Source organism: Aethalodelphis obliquidens, unplaced genomic scaffold (assembly GCF_003676395.1).
Source record: "Aethalodelphis obliquidens isolate GAN/ISIS:26980383/991018 unplaced genomic scaffold, ASM367639v1 scaffold14, whole genome shotgun sequence".
NCBI classification, from domain to species: domain Eukaryota; kingdom Metazoa; phylum Chordata; class Mammalia; order Artiodactyla; family Delphinidae; genus Aethalodelphis; species Aethalodelphis obliquidens.
The window spans coordinates 2,838,142-2,854,747 of record NW_020837958.1 but is presented as its reverse complement, the minus strand read 5'-3'; the positions used below and the strand labels follow the sequence as shown (position 1 = coordinate 2,854,747).

Genomic DNA, 16,606 nt, shown 5'->3' with positions numbered 1-16,606 from the left:
CATATTTCCATCTGTTTATCCACTTGATGTTCAGCTATCAATCTCTTCATCCATTGGTCCTTTTCATCCACCTATCCATCCATCCACTCATCCATCCATCCATCCATCCATCCACTTATCCATCCATCCATTCATCCATCCATCCATCCATGTATCCTGCCAATATTAATTGAGTTCCAGGCTTTATGCTGAGCGCTGGGAGAAGAGAAAGATACTGGACAAGATCCCTGCCTTCAGGGAATTCCTGATCTAGTCTGGAGGGCAGAAGGATGAATAGAGACATTTTTTTTTTTTTTTTTGTGGTACGTGGGCCTCTCACTGTTGTGGCCTTTCCCGTTGCGGAGCACAGGCTCCGGACGCGCAGGCTCAGCGGCCATGGCTCACGGGCCTAGCCGCTCCGCGGCATGTGGGATCTTCCCGGACCGGGGCACGAACCCGTGTCCCCTGCATCGGCAGGTGGACTCTCAACCACTGCGCCACCAGGGAAGCCCAGAGACATTTTTTGATCCATTGATTTCTGGTGAGTCCTCTTCTCTTGGGGAAGAACTTCTTGAGCATTCAGTTTCCTCCCCTGTGTAGTCTAACCCTTTGCTTTATATCCCCTTCCCACTAAGACTAGCCAGCCTCCTTCCTGTCAGTGGAATCCCAGACGCCCAAGTGTTTCTTTACTTGCAGCAAAGACCAGAGATTCACAGGTCTGGGTTCACCATTAGATCTATTTCACCTACATCTTCACTGATTTTTTGCATCCACACTTGGGACTCTCCAAGGGGTCCACATCACTGGCCCTCAGGACTCCCTAGGTACCTGGCCAAGGTTCCTCCCCAAGAGGAGGGGAGAGGCGGGCTGACTTGGCATCAACTCCATCCCTGTCCCCACTTTCCCATCAAGAAGGCTTAGGGACTTCCCTGGTGGCACAGTGGTTAAGAATCTGCCTGCCAATGCAGGGGACACTGGTTCAAGCCCTGGTCTGGGAAGATCCCACATGCCACAGAGCAACTAGGCCCGTGCGCCACAACTACTGAGCCTGCGCTCTAGAGCCCGCGAGCGACAACTGCTGAGCCCACACGCCACAACTACTGAAGCCCACGTGCCACAACTACTGAAGCCCATGGGCCTAGAGCCCATGCTCCGCAACAAGAGAAGCCACCGCAATGAGAAGCCCGCGCACTGCAACGAAGAGTAGCCCCCGCTCGCCACAACCAGAGAAAGCCCTCGCACAGCAACGAAGACCCAACACAACCAAAGATAAAATAAATTAATTTAAAAAAAAAAAGAAAAAGAAGGCCTAGTCCCAGCTGACTGGCTGTGTGTGGGGATGGCTCTACTGCATGAGAACCAGGTCTTGCTTGATGTGTTCATTCATTCTTTCACTCATTTCTTCTTATCTTGGTTTGTTTCGTTTATATGCTTATTTATCTACTTATTCATTCATTTAATCTTTTTTAAAAAATTAATTTATTTATTTATTTTTGGCTGCACTGGGTCTTCGTTGCTGTGCGCGGGCTCTAGGTGCGTGGGCTTCGGTAGTTGTGACACGTGGGCTCAGTTGCTCCGCAGCATGTGGGATCTTCCCGGACCAGGGCTCAAACCCCTGTCCCCTGCATTGGCAGGCGGATTCTTAACCGCTGCGCCACCAGGGAAGCCCCTAATCACTAACTTTTTATTGAGGGTTTCCCATGTGCTGGCCTGGCAAGGGGACACAGACATGAAGGAAGCATGCCCTGGGCCTCCAGGAGCTCACAGGCCTGCAGAGAGAACACACATGTGTGGCAGACGGCATGGTCCTTCTGGGAGGCAGGGGCACAAGAGGCACCAGGTGCATTAGTGAACAGTTAATCAGGTCAGGGCCACAGGTAGGAAAGCGTGTGAGGGAGAGAGCATGTCCGGCTGAGGGACCAGCCTGAGCAAAGGCAAGGAGTTGGGAGAGAACGAGGGAACAGTGCGCTGCCCTCCTTGTGGCTGGCAGCAAGACAGGGCAGGAAGGCAAAGAGCCTTCAGTCCCAAGCCCAGGAGCCTGGTGGGTATCCAGGGGGGACTGCGGAGCCTTTGCTGGTTATAAGCAGGGAGTGTGGTGCTGCCCTCCGTGGACACAGGGAGCAGACCAGGTCGACTCTGTGTTCCTGAGCCCTACGTCTCAAGGGGCCTCAGGAGAAGAAAGAGATTCCACTGTCCCAAGTCTGGTCAAGCCCAAGAGGCCTGGGTAAGGAAACCCATAAAAGGCCCAGGACCCCAAATCTATGGAAATGGGCAGAACCGACTCCCACTTTCTGTGCAGCTCCAGCATCCTGTGTCCATTCACACAGCAAGTCCTTCCCATCCTTCCTCCCACTGCCCCTCCTCCCAAAGTACACCAGAGGCCTCTTCCCGAGATTCCAATTCCTAGGGAACTGATGTTATCCTAAGCCTTTGGAATAGTAGGACCCAGATTCTAAGCAATTCTGAGCAGAGCCGAGAAGGTTTGAAAATCCACAACCCCACGGCTAACAGCTCCTTAAAAAGGGGCAACAGGGACTTCCCTGGTGGCACAGTGGTTAAGAATCTGCCTGCCAATGCAGGGGACACGGGTTCGAGCCCTGGTCCGGGAAGATTCCACATGCCGTAGATCAGCTAGGCCTGTGCACCACAACTACTGAGCCTGCGTGCCACAACTCCAGAAGTCCGCACACCTAGAGCCCATGCTCTGCACTGCATTGAGAAGCCTGCGCACCGCAATGAAGAGTAACCCCTGCTCACCACAACTAGAGAAAACCCACGCGCAGCAACGAAGACCCAACACAGCCAAAAATAAAACATTTTAAAAATTAAAAAATTTTTTAAAAGGGGGGGAAATTATTTTCTGAGTGCCCAGCACTGTGCTGAGTGCTTCCACCCTTGTGATCTCACGTAACCAGGACAACCGTCTGTTACACTGAGGCCCAAGAGGTCAGTGACTCGCCCAGGGTCACACAACCTGTGAGTGGAGAGCTGGGGCATGAACCTGCTTTCTGGGGCTCTAGGAAGGGCTGGATCCTAGGGCAGGGGAAAGAGGCAGAGGAAGAGAAGCCAAATATGGGGAGAGCAAGGAAGGGCAGAGAGGGGAAAGGCAGCCAGAACTGGAGAGGAATAGAAAGGAAAATAAAAGGAGAGAGTCAAAGAAGGGAGTAGAGAGAAGTGAGGCAATGAAAGAGCGAATGGGGCGGGGGTGGTGGGAGGGGAGGATAAGGGAGGGGAGAGGAGACAGGACAGCAGGGACTGGGTAGCGACAGGACCTCAGGGGAGCACAGGCCTGGCCTCCTTCTGCAGCAGAGGAAACAGGACCAGAGAGGGTCCCCAACTTGCTGGAGGTCCCCAGGAGCATCAAGTTGGCTTGTGGTTCGCATTTCTCGTGGGCAAGAAATTGGTTTCAGACCAAAAATCTTAGGTGTTCCAGGGAATGAGAAGTGAAACAGTTTTTTAAATTACTTTATTTTTTGAATAGGTAATATATACACATGGTATGAAATCCATAAGGTACAAAAAGGGAAACAACTGTCCAGTTCCCTGTTACCTGATTCTTGGGTATTTTTCTAGAGATAGTCTAAGCAGACAAAGACATAGAGGCAGACATAGTCTTTTTTAAATTTCACCCAGAAAGTAGCATACTAAACACATTGCACTTCACTTTGGTTGTTTTTTCCCCCTAAATCCATCCCATGTCCATGCATATAGAGCTGTTTTGTTCTTTTTAATGACTATATAGTATTCCACTGTTTGGATGGACTGTGATAGTTTAACATCATGAGAGACCTCATTCATACAAAAGACTGCATGAACCACTTATGTACAGTTTAAAACATAATTATAAAGTGAACACTTATGTAACCACCAACCAGGTCAAAAAATAAAACGTTGCCAGCACTACAGAAGTATCCCCCAAATCCCTTCCCTCTCTCTAGAAGTAACACTATCTTAACTTTTTCAGTAATTATGTCCTCATTTTCTTTATAGTTTTCCAACTTATGTAAACACCTTTAACAATATAGTTTAGTTTTTACCTTAACAGATTTTAATCTTTATACAAAGAGAATCATAGTGTAAATGTTCTTTTGTATCCCACTTCTTCTTTCTCACTATGTTGTTGCATGTAGTCACGGTCTGTTTTCATTGCTGTATAGTATTCCATTGTTTAAAAAGTTACTTAACCAGTCTCTTACTGATGGACATTCAGGTTGTTTCCAGTCTTTTGCTATTACAAATAATACTGCAATAGATAAAATTTGTTAACTTACACATATGCAAGTGTATGTCTAGGATAAATTCCCCAAAGTTGAAATACTGGGTCAAAGAGCAGTGGTTTTGTGTTTTGTTTTTTTTTTCCAGGGACACTAGAGGGGAGTGTCCACTGGAATAGTTGGGGGAAGATTTGAGTTAAAGGTCGTTTGCTGGGCTGGATGGACTGTAGTGCTGGCTCCAGGTGGCAGTTCTCATGCTTTCACGTTTGCTTGCTTCTAGAAAACATCCTGCAACAGTAAAGAACAAAATATATTTTTCCGCCTTAAATGAAAACTATGTAGGAGAAAGTCCTACTTCTGCAGAAGTAAATGTTCAAAGGGAAAGAAAGTAAAATGCTATAAATTCTTTCTCTATCTTTAATTTTCCAAGTCTAATTTTGACTATTAAGAGAGTGATAGTGAAAAGAAAATCACCACAACCAAATGCAGGCTGAGTCAAAAACCTTGTGCACCTCCCTGTAGACACTAATGAATAGGATCAGAAGTTACCTAAAATAGAAATAAAAAATTCTTCAATTATAAGTAATATGGAGAATGGCGGATGAATTGGGAGATTGGGATTGACATATATACACCAATATGTGTAAAATAGATAACTAATAAGAACGTGCTGTATAAAAAATAAATAAATAAAATTCAAAAAAAGCACAAATACACAGAGGAAAAAAAAAAGAAAATGGCATAGCTTTCGATCTTAACTCATTGGGAAAGAGACCAGATAATTATTTAGATGCTCTAATGTAGGTGCAGGAAACTTTTTTAATTTTAAAATTTTTATTTTTTTATTGAAGTATACACAGAATTTTTAAAATTATTTATTCATTTATTTGGCTGAGCCGGGTCACAGAAATTTTTGACTCACCTCTTTTAATGTCAAAGGAGACATAGTTTTAAAAATTGAGGTATAAATGGCATATAATACTGTATTAGTTTTGTGTACTGCATTTTTAAAATTTTATTTATTTATTTTTGGCTGCACTGGGTCTTCATTGCTGCACTCAGGCTTTCTCTAGTTTCGGCGAGCAGGGGCTACTCTTCGTTCCGGTGCACGGGCTTCTCATGGCGGTGGCTTCTCCTGTTGCCAAGCACGGGCTCTAGGCGCACGGGTTTCAGTAGTTGTGGCTCACAGGTTCAGTAGTTGTGGCGCATGGGCTTAGCTGCTCCGCGGCATGTGGGATCTTCCCGGACCAGGGCTCGAACCCATGTCCCCCGCATTGACAGGCGGATTCTTAACCACTGTGCCACCAGGGAAGTCCTGTACGGCATTTGAAACTTTGAAGTAGATAGGTAGATAAATATAGAGATATTGTCACGTTGCCCTGGATAAAAGTTGTATCGACTTTACCCTCCTACCAGCAGCACATGACAGTGTTGTTCCCCACCCCACTGGACGAGTGGGTGACCATGTAGGGCTGGCCCTGCAGAGTGACTGGGAGGTCAGGCAGGCCTGGGTGGTGGAGCACCAGGTGCCCTTTGCCCCCACTGGGCTGGGTGGCTGATGGGGTAGGCTGGGTGCTATTGCAGTCACAGGGTAGATGGGCAACAGGAAACATGGGCACTGTGTCCTCGAAGCTGTGTCCACCTGGGGGACATGACCCCTCCACACACAGACCCCTCAACCTCAGCCCAAAGAGCTCTAAGAGGAGGGAACAGCATTCCCCTCACCCCCGCTTCCTAGCCACCGGTCCCCATGGGGCTTGACGGGACGTGTGGGAAAACTCAGGCCTCAGAGCACGAGCTGGGCAAGTTGACCAAAAAAAGCTGAGCCCGTGTACAGAAATGGCCGTCTTGCAACTTCCTCTCACAGTTGAGACACTGGGAGAGGCTCCTTGGGCCCCTCCGAGCTCCTCGAGCTCTGGTCAGAGCGCTGGGCTGGCTCTTTAGTGCATTAGGACATCCAACAAATATTTGCTCAGGGCCTCTACGGGCCAGGTGACAAAACAGGCAAAAATCCCTGTCCTCCTGGGGCTTGTTCTGGAGCAGGGAAGGCAGGGGATATGCAGAGTAGGTGAGAAGGCGGCAAACGCTATACGAAAGAGGATGAGCCAGCTGGGGAAGGGGAGGCCGTGTGCAGAGTGAAGAGGGCAGGAAGGGCAGGAAGGGGACACCTGAACAAACCCTGGGAACAAGTGAAGGAGCCAGCCAAGCAGACACCTGGGAGAAGAGCTCCAGGCAGGGGAACCAGCAAGGGGCCAGTGTGAAAAGAGCCAGTGGTAGGAGGTGAGGGAGGTGAGGGTCTGGTCAGGTAGGGCGCTGGGGGACGTTGTGTGTTGTGTGGAATTTGGTTTTGATTCCGGGAAAACAGGACCACCACTGCAGAGTTCATTTTCTTATTCAGATCTGAAGTTGGGGCCGTTATCATCCCTGTGGTACAGTTAAGGAAACCGAGGATCGGAAGGGGCCCATGATTCAGCCAATCGAGGGACAGGCGAGGCTTAAACCAGGTCTGCTGGAGACCCCGTGGTATCCACCGCAGGCTCTCACCAAGTGCCGCGAGCCAGGACGAGGCACGGCGAAAGGCCCAGCATCGGCTGAGGTGATGCAGTCAACCAGCATTAACTCACCCCACCTCCCATGACCCTGTGAATTTACCATCAGTGCCATTTTAATGGCAAAGGTCACGTGGCTCAGCTGGAGAGGGGGCTGCCCAAGGACACACACAGCTGGCCAGGGGGTGGGAGGTAACTGCCACTCTGAGTGGCCCTGGGACATGGGCTTCCGCTGCTGCCTCTATCTCGAGTTTCTCCCATGGGTGTTTCCCCACCTAAAAATTGCCCTTGGCTCTGGCTTGTACACAGGCTGAAGTTCAAAGCTCTGAGGCCTGTGCTGGAGCCCCCAGCACCCAGGAGTCCGGCCAGCATTTCCACCCTCCGCCACCCCAAGTGGACCAGCCCCACCCCCACCCCCAGCCAGAAGACACTACTCAACATTCCCAGAACCTCTTTCTCAATGTCTCACGGCCTTTGCTCACAGTCCCACCCGCTCCCACACCCTAAGACCTCCCTCCATTTTTGACGGCTCGCCTCCTCCAGGCTGTCTCCCCAGATCCTCCCTTCCCTGTTGACCTCCACCTCTCCCCAGCCTTGCTGAGTCCCTCCTTGCACTCTGCGCCAGCTCCTGCCCCCCACTCCCCAGCCCCAGTGGCCAGTAGGCACAGATTTCCAGAACGGCCTGACCTCCTGCGTGCCCTGAATCCCATTGCTGCCCCCCCCCCCCCACCAGACCCTTGTCTCCTGCTGACCAGACCTGCAGACGGGGAGCTCACCTCCCGGCCACATCACTCAGCCTCCGGCACCTCAAACCCACCGCCACCCACAGCGACTTCCTCCTGCTCACCACGGGCATCACCCCCCCCACTGCCGGCTCACTCACTGAGGACAGGAGCCACTTTCCCCCTCCAGGCCCCCTCTTCTGTGAAGCCCCTGACACCGTCCTCTTCTATCTAGGTACCCCTGGATCCTTCCTTACGATTGGCTGTGTGACCTCTGGGCAAGCTCCTTCCCCTCCCCGAAGCTCAGATGCCTCAGTTCTGTAGAGGGGCCAACGAGACCCAGACCGCAGCATTGTACAGAGGGCAGAAAGAGACAATCTGTGTCAGTCTTCCCTTTGTATACAGTAGGGTTTCAGTTAGTCCACGTTTCCCTCGTCGGCCTCCACAAATGCTTACTGAGCCTTGTGGAGTTTAGGAGTATGGCTCCAGAGACCTTGACTCGGATCCTACCCCTGCCCTTTGTTTGCTGCGTGGCTGAGGGCAAGTCACTTCTCAGAGCCTCGGTGTCCTCATCTGTAAAATGGGGGCAATAACAGGACGCACCTCACCGGGCCGTGAGAATTAGAGGAGCCCACACGTGAGATGTTCGTGTGTGACGTGCACACCCAGCATTCCTCGGGAGGAGGAAGGCTCGACCCTGTCCCCGAGAGCTCAGGAGCTCTGCAGCCCTCAGCTCCTTGGAGCTCCTGCCTCCTGGCCTCTCCAAAGCCTCCTTGGAAAAACTGAGAAATGTGAGGAGTCGAGAAGCTGGCGGAGGAGAGCCTTGAGACAGCAGCATCTCGCCCTCCTTTGCTCTGCCCATACTTCTCTCCTTCTCCCTGCCTGAGCAACCAGCTCTCGGGAGGGGAAAGCCAGCCAGAGAAAGGGGGCCCAGGTCCGGAGTAGGGACCTTGTGATAGGATGAGGGGGCCTTTTCAAAGAAGGAAAAGTAATCATTATTGAGCTCCCATCATGGGCCCAGCACACTGGATCTTTACAACAAAGCTATGGGACAGGAATCACCTCAATTTTATAGATGAGAAATGGGGCTCAGAGCATACACTTAAACTGCTCCAGGTCACAAAGCAGAAAGGGCCAAAATCAGGGTTGGACCAGGCTTATCTTACTCCAAAGCCTGTGCTCTCAGCCCAAAGCTACCCCAGCGTGTGTGCCAGGAGCAGGGGTCTCTGTGCATAGGATGGGAGTGGGAGGGCCCTGAGGGGGCCGGTGAGTGAGGGGCTGACTTGATTTCCAGGTTGTGGAGGCCAAGATTAGTTTGAAGCTGCCTAGGGGTCCCGGGTGGGTGTGAGGGGCAGCCCAAGGTGCAGAAGTAGGAGGCATGGACCCGGAAGGAGTCCTGAGTGAGCCTGAGTGAATCAGAGGCTCCACAGGCTGAGATGGAAATTCCCTGTGTATGGCGTGTGGTCACCCAGAAAAGGGAAACGGTGCTTTTCGGAGCAGAGGACGGTGGGGGCTTGAGCCCGGGAGCAGATGCCTGCCTGGGTGGGGCTGGTGAGGGCATAGTGACTGAGGAGGCCTGACCTCCGGGTGTGCTCAGGTCCTGCGTGGGAAGAGGGAGGTGGGGAGCCATCAGGCCAGGCCAGGCCTGGTCATGCTGTGGTGTGTCCATGGGTCCTGACAGATGGATAGGAGTTTATCGGGCCCAGAGGGAAGAAGGGCACTTGACTCGGACCATGGTAACTACCAGAGCCAAGGCACAGGGGTGTGACTCAGCATGGAGAGCCAGTCCCCCGGCTTTTGCTGGGGAACTCTTTCCTATCCCACCCCAATGGCACCCTCCTCACCCCAGGAAGGACTCATCACTTGTTCTTGGTGTCTCACAGCTGCAGTTTCCCTCTTGGAGTACTCAGGATCTTGTAACTCATCTGCCTTCTCCACACGACTGTGAACAGGGGCCATAGCCTAGTTCTAGAGATTTCTTGCACCCAGCCTAGGGCTGGCATCGAGTAGGTGCTCTGTGTTTGTGGGATGACAAGTCACAGAAGAGGATTCTGAGGCTCAGAGAAGTTAGGTGAAAGGCAGCCAGCTGACTGCGGCTGAGGGGGACTAGGGCTGTGCCTCAGCTGGGACTTAGTGGGAGGCAAGGAATGGGGCAGGGAAGGCGGCACTGGGCACTGACGAACCCCATCTGGTAACTCTGCTGTCCAAGGCCTGCTTCCCCCTCAAGCTTCGGGCCAGCCCCGCTCCTGCCTTGTCACAGTGCTGGGAAACTCCTGTCCTCCCGGGCAGGAGACTGAGGGACAAGATGAAGCAAGGGGCAGTCAGACGGAGACAGAAGGGGACTGGATGTCAGGAAATCTTGAATCTCAGTCCAGACACTTTCTAGCTGTGTAGCCTGGGACACGTGACTTCCCCTGTGAGCCCATGTCCATTTATGATGGAGATAATGGGACAGGCTTGTTCGGGGGACAGAAAGAACTGCCATCCTCTGCACCATCGTGAGGGAGTTCGCCTATTATTAGAAGTGAGTATTACTTATGTTGTCTGTTGTCTCTCCCTGGAACAGGCCCCTGCTACGGCACCATCCTGCCTGCCACTTCCTAAGCAGCGTGTGCCGTGGTCTCGGGCCCAGTGTCCGTCTGTCTGAGCTCAATTCTGACCTGCACAAGGGCCTGTGACCCACGCCAGCCGGATGAGTGGGCCGAAACCGAACTCAAAGAGAGTGATGGCTGGAGCCTCCTGCCCAGAAACGTGCCCCCTTAAGGCCCCAGGTGCCCCAAGTTCCACCACAGCTCCCCAGATTACTTGGCGCCCCCTTGACGGTCAAGGTCCCCTGGAGAAGCTACGCTCAGGCAGGGCCGGGCAGCGTCACGGTGGCCATTGGTGCTGGAGCTTTTCCAGCCATGAAGGGGAACTGAGAACTGTGGGAATGTGCTTTGGGCAGGCCACGGTGGGCTGGGCCCGGGTGGGAGGAGGCTGCTACTAGGAGCCCAGACTGATGGGGTCTTGGGGGTGAGTAGTAGAAGGGATCCCCCCCAGGCAAGTGGCCATGGGGCCGGGGGTCACCATGAAGTACTGGCAGGTTGTCCAGAGAGACCTGGCCGGGCAGTGGGAGGTCGGGGAGCTGTGTGGGGAAGGAAAGAGGAAGCCATGAGGAGGGGGGATGGGCCTGCCGGGGATGGAGCGGGACTGGGGGCTGGGGGCCTGGAGCCACTTTGGCCGCAGCCGCTTCACTTCTCCCGGTTTCGGTTTGTAAATAGCTGGCTCTGGGCAGGCGGGATGGGCCCTGCCCCTTCCGTGGCCCGTGTCCAGGGCGGTCCAGGTCTGAGTAGCTGCAGACACCCCAACCCTGGATTTGAGGACCCCTGCAGGCATCAAGGCTGGCCCAGCCTTTGGCCTGGGCAGGCAGGTTCTGGTGGGCCTGGTTCTGGGCAGCCCCAACCTGTGGTCACTGAGGTAATGCAGCTGGGACAGAACTTGATGACTTGGCCACATTGGGCTTATTTATAACTGGGCCTCCGTGGGCAGAAGCAGCTGCTGAGCCGCCAACTCAGCACTTAGGCTGACCCAAGGCACCGAGGCAGGGGACAGGATGGTGGGGGCCAGGCTGGCCTGATGGCCCCTCAGCCTGGGCCTCAGGGTCTCAGGCTCCTCAAGGCCTCCTTGGCTGGAACCAGCCCTTGGCTGTCCATGATGGGAAGGCCTAGAGATTTAGGAGGGGCCACTTGTGAAGTGGGCACCTCAGAACCTCCTGGGCCAAGCGTGTGGCTGAACTGGGTCCGTGGACTGGTCAGTCCCCAGCGGGCTCAGGCCTTGGCCTTCCTGCAAAGAAACTCTTCTTCCAGAGGTCAGATGCTGTCCACAAACTCAACAAGAAGCCAAGTCATCTCCCCTCCCCTTCTTGCAATAGCAGCTTAAAAACAAAACAAAACATGTTCGGGAACAGGGCAATGCCAAATCCTAAGGCCTGGCCCTGATGGTGGAACTCCAGGCACCTGACACCTGGAGAAAGGTTCAGATCCCTCCTGAGGCCCTTGCACCACAACACATGGGCACCCATCTCCTTGGTGAATGCCTGGGAAGGGCTGGCCCTGCCCCCCACCCCCCTTGCCTTTCTTCTGAGGAAGAATGTGAGGGGGTATCAGACACTTTCTTAACGTTTTCAGGAATAAAGAGGATCCTAAAATCTTTCTCCTGCTTTGAATCCTTCCAGATCAACCTTGTCGCCTACCACTCTCCGTCTGTCCCATCAACACCCCATCTCCCAAACCCAGTCCCGGCCTTCCCACCTCCATGCCTTCTTCTAAGTCTGGTTCCCCCACCTGGCGTGCCTTTCCCTCTCCCCAGTCTCTCCAAGCCCCTCTCTGTCAAGACCTATGCCAAGCCCCCCTCTGAGGGTCCCAGCCTCAGTGCTCACCCTGCCCCCAAAGCTGAGGCTGTTGGGATGGAAAAATCAAGGGAGGTCAGAACTGGGGCAGAAATGGGTGAGGGATTTTAGATGATGGGTGCCATGGTCACCACGTAAAAGAGGAAATCAAGGCCTGGATCAGGTCAGGGATGGCCAAAGGCACTCAGTGAGCAAAGGACAGAGCTGAGACCAGAGCTCCCACCCTTGGACCTCTGACCTCCTAGACCACCTGCTCAGCCTTGAGCGATAGCCCTGCCTGGCCCCTTCCTCTTGGCGGAAGCTGTTGGGGACAGGAAGGATGGGGGCCTGCAGTGGGGGGTTAACTCGGGCCATCCACTGCCCTGGGTCGGGGCCTGGGGTGATGGGCCCACTTAGGCCCCTCTGGGCAGGGTCGGGGCGCCCGACCTGGAGCCACCCGGGCTGCAGCTGCCCCTGTTTCCACATCGGCAGTAGCAAGTCCGGCGCCTGAGAAAACAGGAAGCGCCCAGTCACCACAGGAAGCATGTGTGTGCAGCCTCCCCACCCCCGGCCATTGCAAAACGCCAACAGCCCCGTTACCACAGGCGCTGCACAGCAGCGGCCAGGAACGCTCTGGCCGCCAGGTCCGCCAAGGGGCCGGACAGACAGACTCCAGCCCTCACCTGCCTGGACTAGGCCACGGGGTGAGGTCCAGCGGTGGTCTTGAGGAGCCCCAGGTCTGGGCACGGGGGCCTCAAGCCTTCCTTTGGGTTGTCAGCCCCGTCCCCAGATGCACCTGGGCCAGGCCTGCTCTGGCCACCATTAAATCTGAAGATGGCGTCAGGGGTTGCAGAGAAGCCATTTCTCTGACCTGGTGGGTAGCGTTCGAGGACTCTGTGCGCAGCCCTCAGACCTGCCAGGACTTGAGAGGCCATTGGCCCAGAGCCTGCCACCTCCACAACCCCAGGGAGCTGTCTGCTGTCAAGTCCACACCTGCCACAGCCTCTGCCCGGCCCCAGACCTTCCCAACCGAGACTGTGCCGGCCCCTGCGGTCCTGCCCAGGCTAGCCTTTAGGGGGTCGGGGCCCCTCCTCATCCCACCCTGCCTGCCCTGACTCACCTCTCACTTCTGGGCCCCCCAGGCTCAACCTTTGGAAGGAGATGGGAGTCCAACAAGGCCAAGGCCCCATGACTGGGAGGCCTGTGCTCCTCCAGCCCCGGGGACAGCAAGGAAAAGAGAAGAGAGTAGAGCATTTCATAGCTATAATAAATCAAAGGGGGAAGTCGGAGCAGGAGAAATAAGAAACTTCCCTACCCTGGGCACAGGGACCTGCCAGGCGGCAGCCCCCGGCACCCCATGGCCTTCCCTCCTCCCTCCTGCATCCCTGGCTGGGGCCCAGATCTGGTGCCCTCTCCCCAGGCTGAGGCACCCCACCTGCCCAGAGATCCCGGTGGGCATCCAACAGCCCTTCTCATTGTGCACCCTGGAGGTCCAGCCTCTCTCAGCTCTGCACCTCCGTTTCTTCCAAATGGGCATGGAACTTCCCCAAGTCGAGTACTCCTCTGGGGAGGTGAAGGGTCAGACTGGCCAGCAGAGAGGGCTGAAGACGGGTAGTGTCCCTCCGGACAAGGACCCTCAGGGCATGAAGAGGGGGGTGAGACATTCTGAGAACACCCAGTGGGAGAGTTGGACTGGGATGGACAAACCTCTGTGAGAGGAGATGGGAGAGCCAAAGCAAGAGGCAGGAGCGTGGAGCAGAGGTGGGGAGGGCCCTAGACCGAAAACAGGCAGGGCCTTGACCTCAACTCTGTCCCTGCACTTTCGCAAACCAAACCAGAGGCCCAGGGCATGGGGTCCACGGTGCAGGCAACAGATACACACAGCCAGTGGAGGCACCATGTCTTCCTGGAGTGTCCACTCAGATAGAGACTGAGAGTGGAAACTTATTTTAAGAAAAGGGGAGGGGGAAGCCCACATATTTAAAAGGGTACAAATCTGTATGAATTTTTAAGATAAAAAGAAGGAATTTCATAAAAATTTTGGCTAGCTTTGGCCCCATTATGAGTCATGCCTCCAGATTCCCAGCTGCTGGGGAGACACAGGATGCCTCTACTTGAACCCTCCTGAGATGGCGTGCTTGCTCCCTTACTCCAGGGCTCTCTGCTCTCACCGTGAGCAAATCCTCCTGGGCCCCTGTCCCGGGTCTCCTGGTGATGTCTCCTGCACAGCTGCCAGCCTAGAGCTTGGGGCTCCTGGGAAACAGCGGCAGGGTCTGGGATCCCTTTGAGCCTCTGAGATCATGCTGCTTCACTCACAACCTTGTCAGGCAGATGAGATAAGAAAGTGGCTGTGACTGTTGGAGTCCAGGCTGCAGAGCCAGACAGATTGGGGAGCCTGCAGTGTGTGACCCTGGGCAAGTGATCTCACCTCTCTGAGCCTCGGTTTCCCCATGTGGGAAATGCCTAATTTGAAAGTCTGCAATGAGGGACAAAGGAGGTCATGGAACGGGGCCTCGGGGTGATTGTGTGGCCGGCATCACACAGCGACCGCCACTCCAGTCTCCTCCCAGAAGCCCCCACTTCCTCCCTCCTTTCCCTTTCACCTGCTTGAGAACCTTTGCTCCCTGCTCTTCTCTGCACCCCCAGAGCCCCTGACCTCTCTCTGACCTGTCCTGATCTGGGAGAGTACCGGCGCTGGGGTTCCCAGCCCTACCCCAAGGCACTCCATCTGTGAGACAGAGACCTTAGAAGCCCAAACTCCTGCCCTGGCAGGACTCCCCACTTCTGCTTGCATACTTCCTGCCCTCCCAAGACACCCTCTTCCATCCTCAGACCGCCTGTTTTAACAACTAGTAACATTTACTAGGCACTCTACGTACGCAACATATTGTAATCCTCGCAGCTGCAGGTATTCTTATCCCCATTTCACAGACGAGGAAACCGAGGCTCAGAGGGGAGGAGTGACTGGTGTGGGGTCAGCTGGCTAGAGAGGGGCAGCTCTGAGCTGAGAACTCAGTTCTCTTGTCCACCAACCCAGGAGAAATCCTATGCAAACCATGAGGCAAAGCAGCGCCTCTTTGTTTGGAAGAAGACTTTGAGTCCTTTGGGATGCCACTGCTGCCCAGGCTCATGGTCATGGCCTATTCCCAGCTCCCCTGCCCTGTCTCCATCACCAGAGTCTCCTGCTTCTCCTGGTCCAGGTTGTAGGATGCCAGAGTTAGAAAAATTCCAGCCTCAGATGCCCATGAGAGCAAAGAGATTATAAAATCCAGAAAGGTGAGCAACCTCCTGACTCAAAGGCTGCCCTTGGCTCCCTGCCCTGGACATGCACACCTAGCAGTGGCACTTAACTCCCGGGGGAGACAGGCCCCAGGGGGCAGTGTTCCCTGATGGTTAGAACCAGGGCATTGCTGCCAGACATTCATGGGTTTAAATCTCAACTTTGCCATCAAGAGACCACCCCCTGGGTAAGTGACTTAATCCTAATATGGAGAGAAAGATGCCTCTCCTGACCTGGAGGTTTCACAGAAGGGAAATTTGCTTCTAAAAGCCAAGCTTCGTCATGCATGGCCTCATTTAAGCCTCATTACAGCGCTGACAAGTAGGTACTATTATTACTCCCATTTTACAGATGAAGACACCCAAATGAAGGAGTCTTCCCAAGGTCACATGGCCTTGCAGTGGCTTAAACCTCAGTCCCATGTGACTCCAAGTCAGATGCACTTACACTGCCTCGGGCAGGTTCCCCCTTCCTTTTTTCCTAGGAATTTTCCCTACCACTGCCAGCCCACAGGGTCAGAGGCCCTGAGTGGCAAGTAAACTTTGACTGGCTGGTGCTCGAGGGCTTGGCCCTGCCCAGCGGTGGCGCAGTCCCAAAATGCCTGACTGCTCTTGCTGTTGGGTTGGGCTGGCCGGAGGGCTGCCTAGGCATATGCAAGGGGTTGGGCCCAGCTGCAGTGCGGACTCCTCCAGGCCCCTGCTGTACTATCTTGAACCTACCCTGCAACTGTGTTGGTGTCTGACCGTCTCCTGGAGGAGGGGTGTAAGCCCTTCCAGGGGGCCTGCAGGGTGAGGCCGGGAAACCAAGAAGTTGGACTTGCGCTTCTCACTTACTTGGGCCTCTTCCAAGGCCCTGGGAGAGGCCTCAGCAAATTTGTATTTGTGATTTTGTAATCTTTTTCTTAAAGAGGGCCCCCAGATTGTGGAGTTCCATTCCCCTCCCCACTTGCTTCCTGCTGGCTGGCTCTGTGACTTAAGGCAAGTCCCCCAATTTCCCATCTATACAACGGGGATGAAGCCTGGAGAGTCAGCGGGTACAGCAGGGGCAATGCGAGGAACTCAGGGTACCCATCCTTTACAAAAGGCCCACATCTACAGAGGGATTTCACCAGCCTGCACCTGTTCCATCCCTAACGGCCCTGGGGGGTAACTGGAGACTCCTACCCCCATGTTCCAGCTGCGATGACTGAGGTTTGGAACGGAACGAGCAGGCCGGAGCACCATCTCTCACTGCTCTCTGGGATCAACGCCCAGGATGCCGAGCCCCGGGTTGCAGGGAGGGGGCCGCTGCGCCGACCGTGGCTCGGGGAGCTGGGACCAGAGGGTGCGGGGGCGGGCTCGGCGGAGGCAGCGTCCCGCACAGTCTCACCGCAGGACCGACCTCGGCCCTTATCTGCTCGGGCAGCTTCCGCCCCCCATCCCAGCCCCCGCCGCAGGCCTGGCCCCCGCCTCCGCCTCCGGAGGGGCCGGCCCGGAGCGCCCCTCCCCCCGAGGCCG

At 54.5% G+C, this 16,606-nt stretch overlaps 1 long non-coding RNA gene across 2 annotated transcripts; it reads right to left on the bottom strand.

Moving 5' to 3' along the window:
* Window positions 1–3,428: 3,428 nt before the first annotated feature.
* Window positions 3,429–13,893, bottom strand: LOC113624747 (uncharacterized). Of its 2 annotated transcripts, XR_003434449.1 has the most exons (3): window positions 13,266–13,893; window positions 12,951–13,091; window positions 3,429–4,481 (listed from the first exon to the last, which is right to left on the bottom strand). It is a non-coding gene; the product is annotated as an uncharacterized LOC113624747 (long non-coding RNA). The 2 variants fall into 2 exon arrangements; XR_003434448.1 differs by lacking the exons at window positions 12,951–13,091; window positions 13,266–13,893 and adding an exon at window positions 5,116–5,237.
* Between the last annotated feature and the right edge of the window lie 2,713 nt (window positions 13,894–16,606).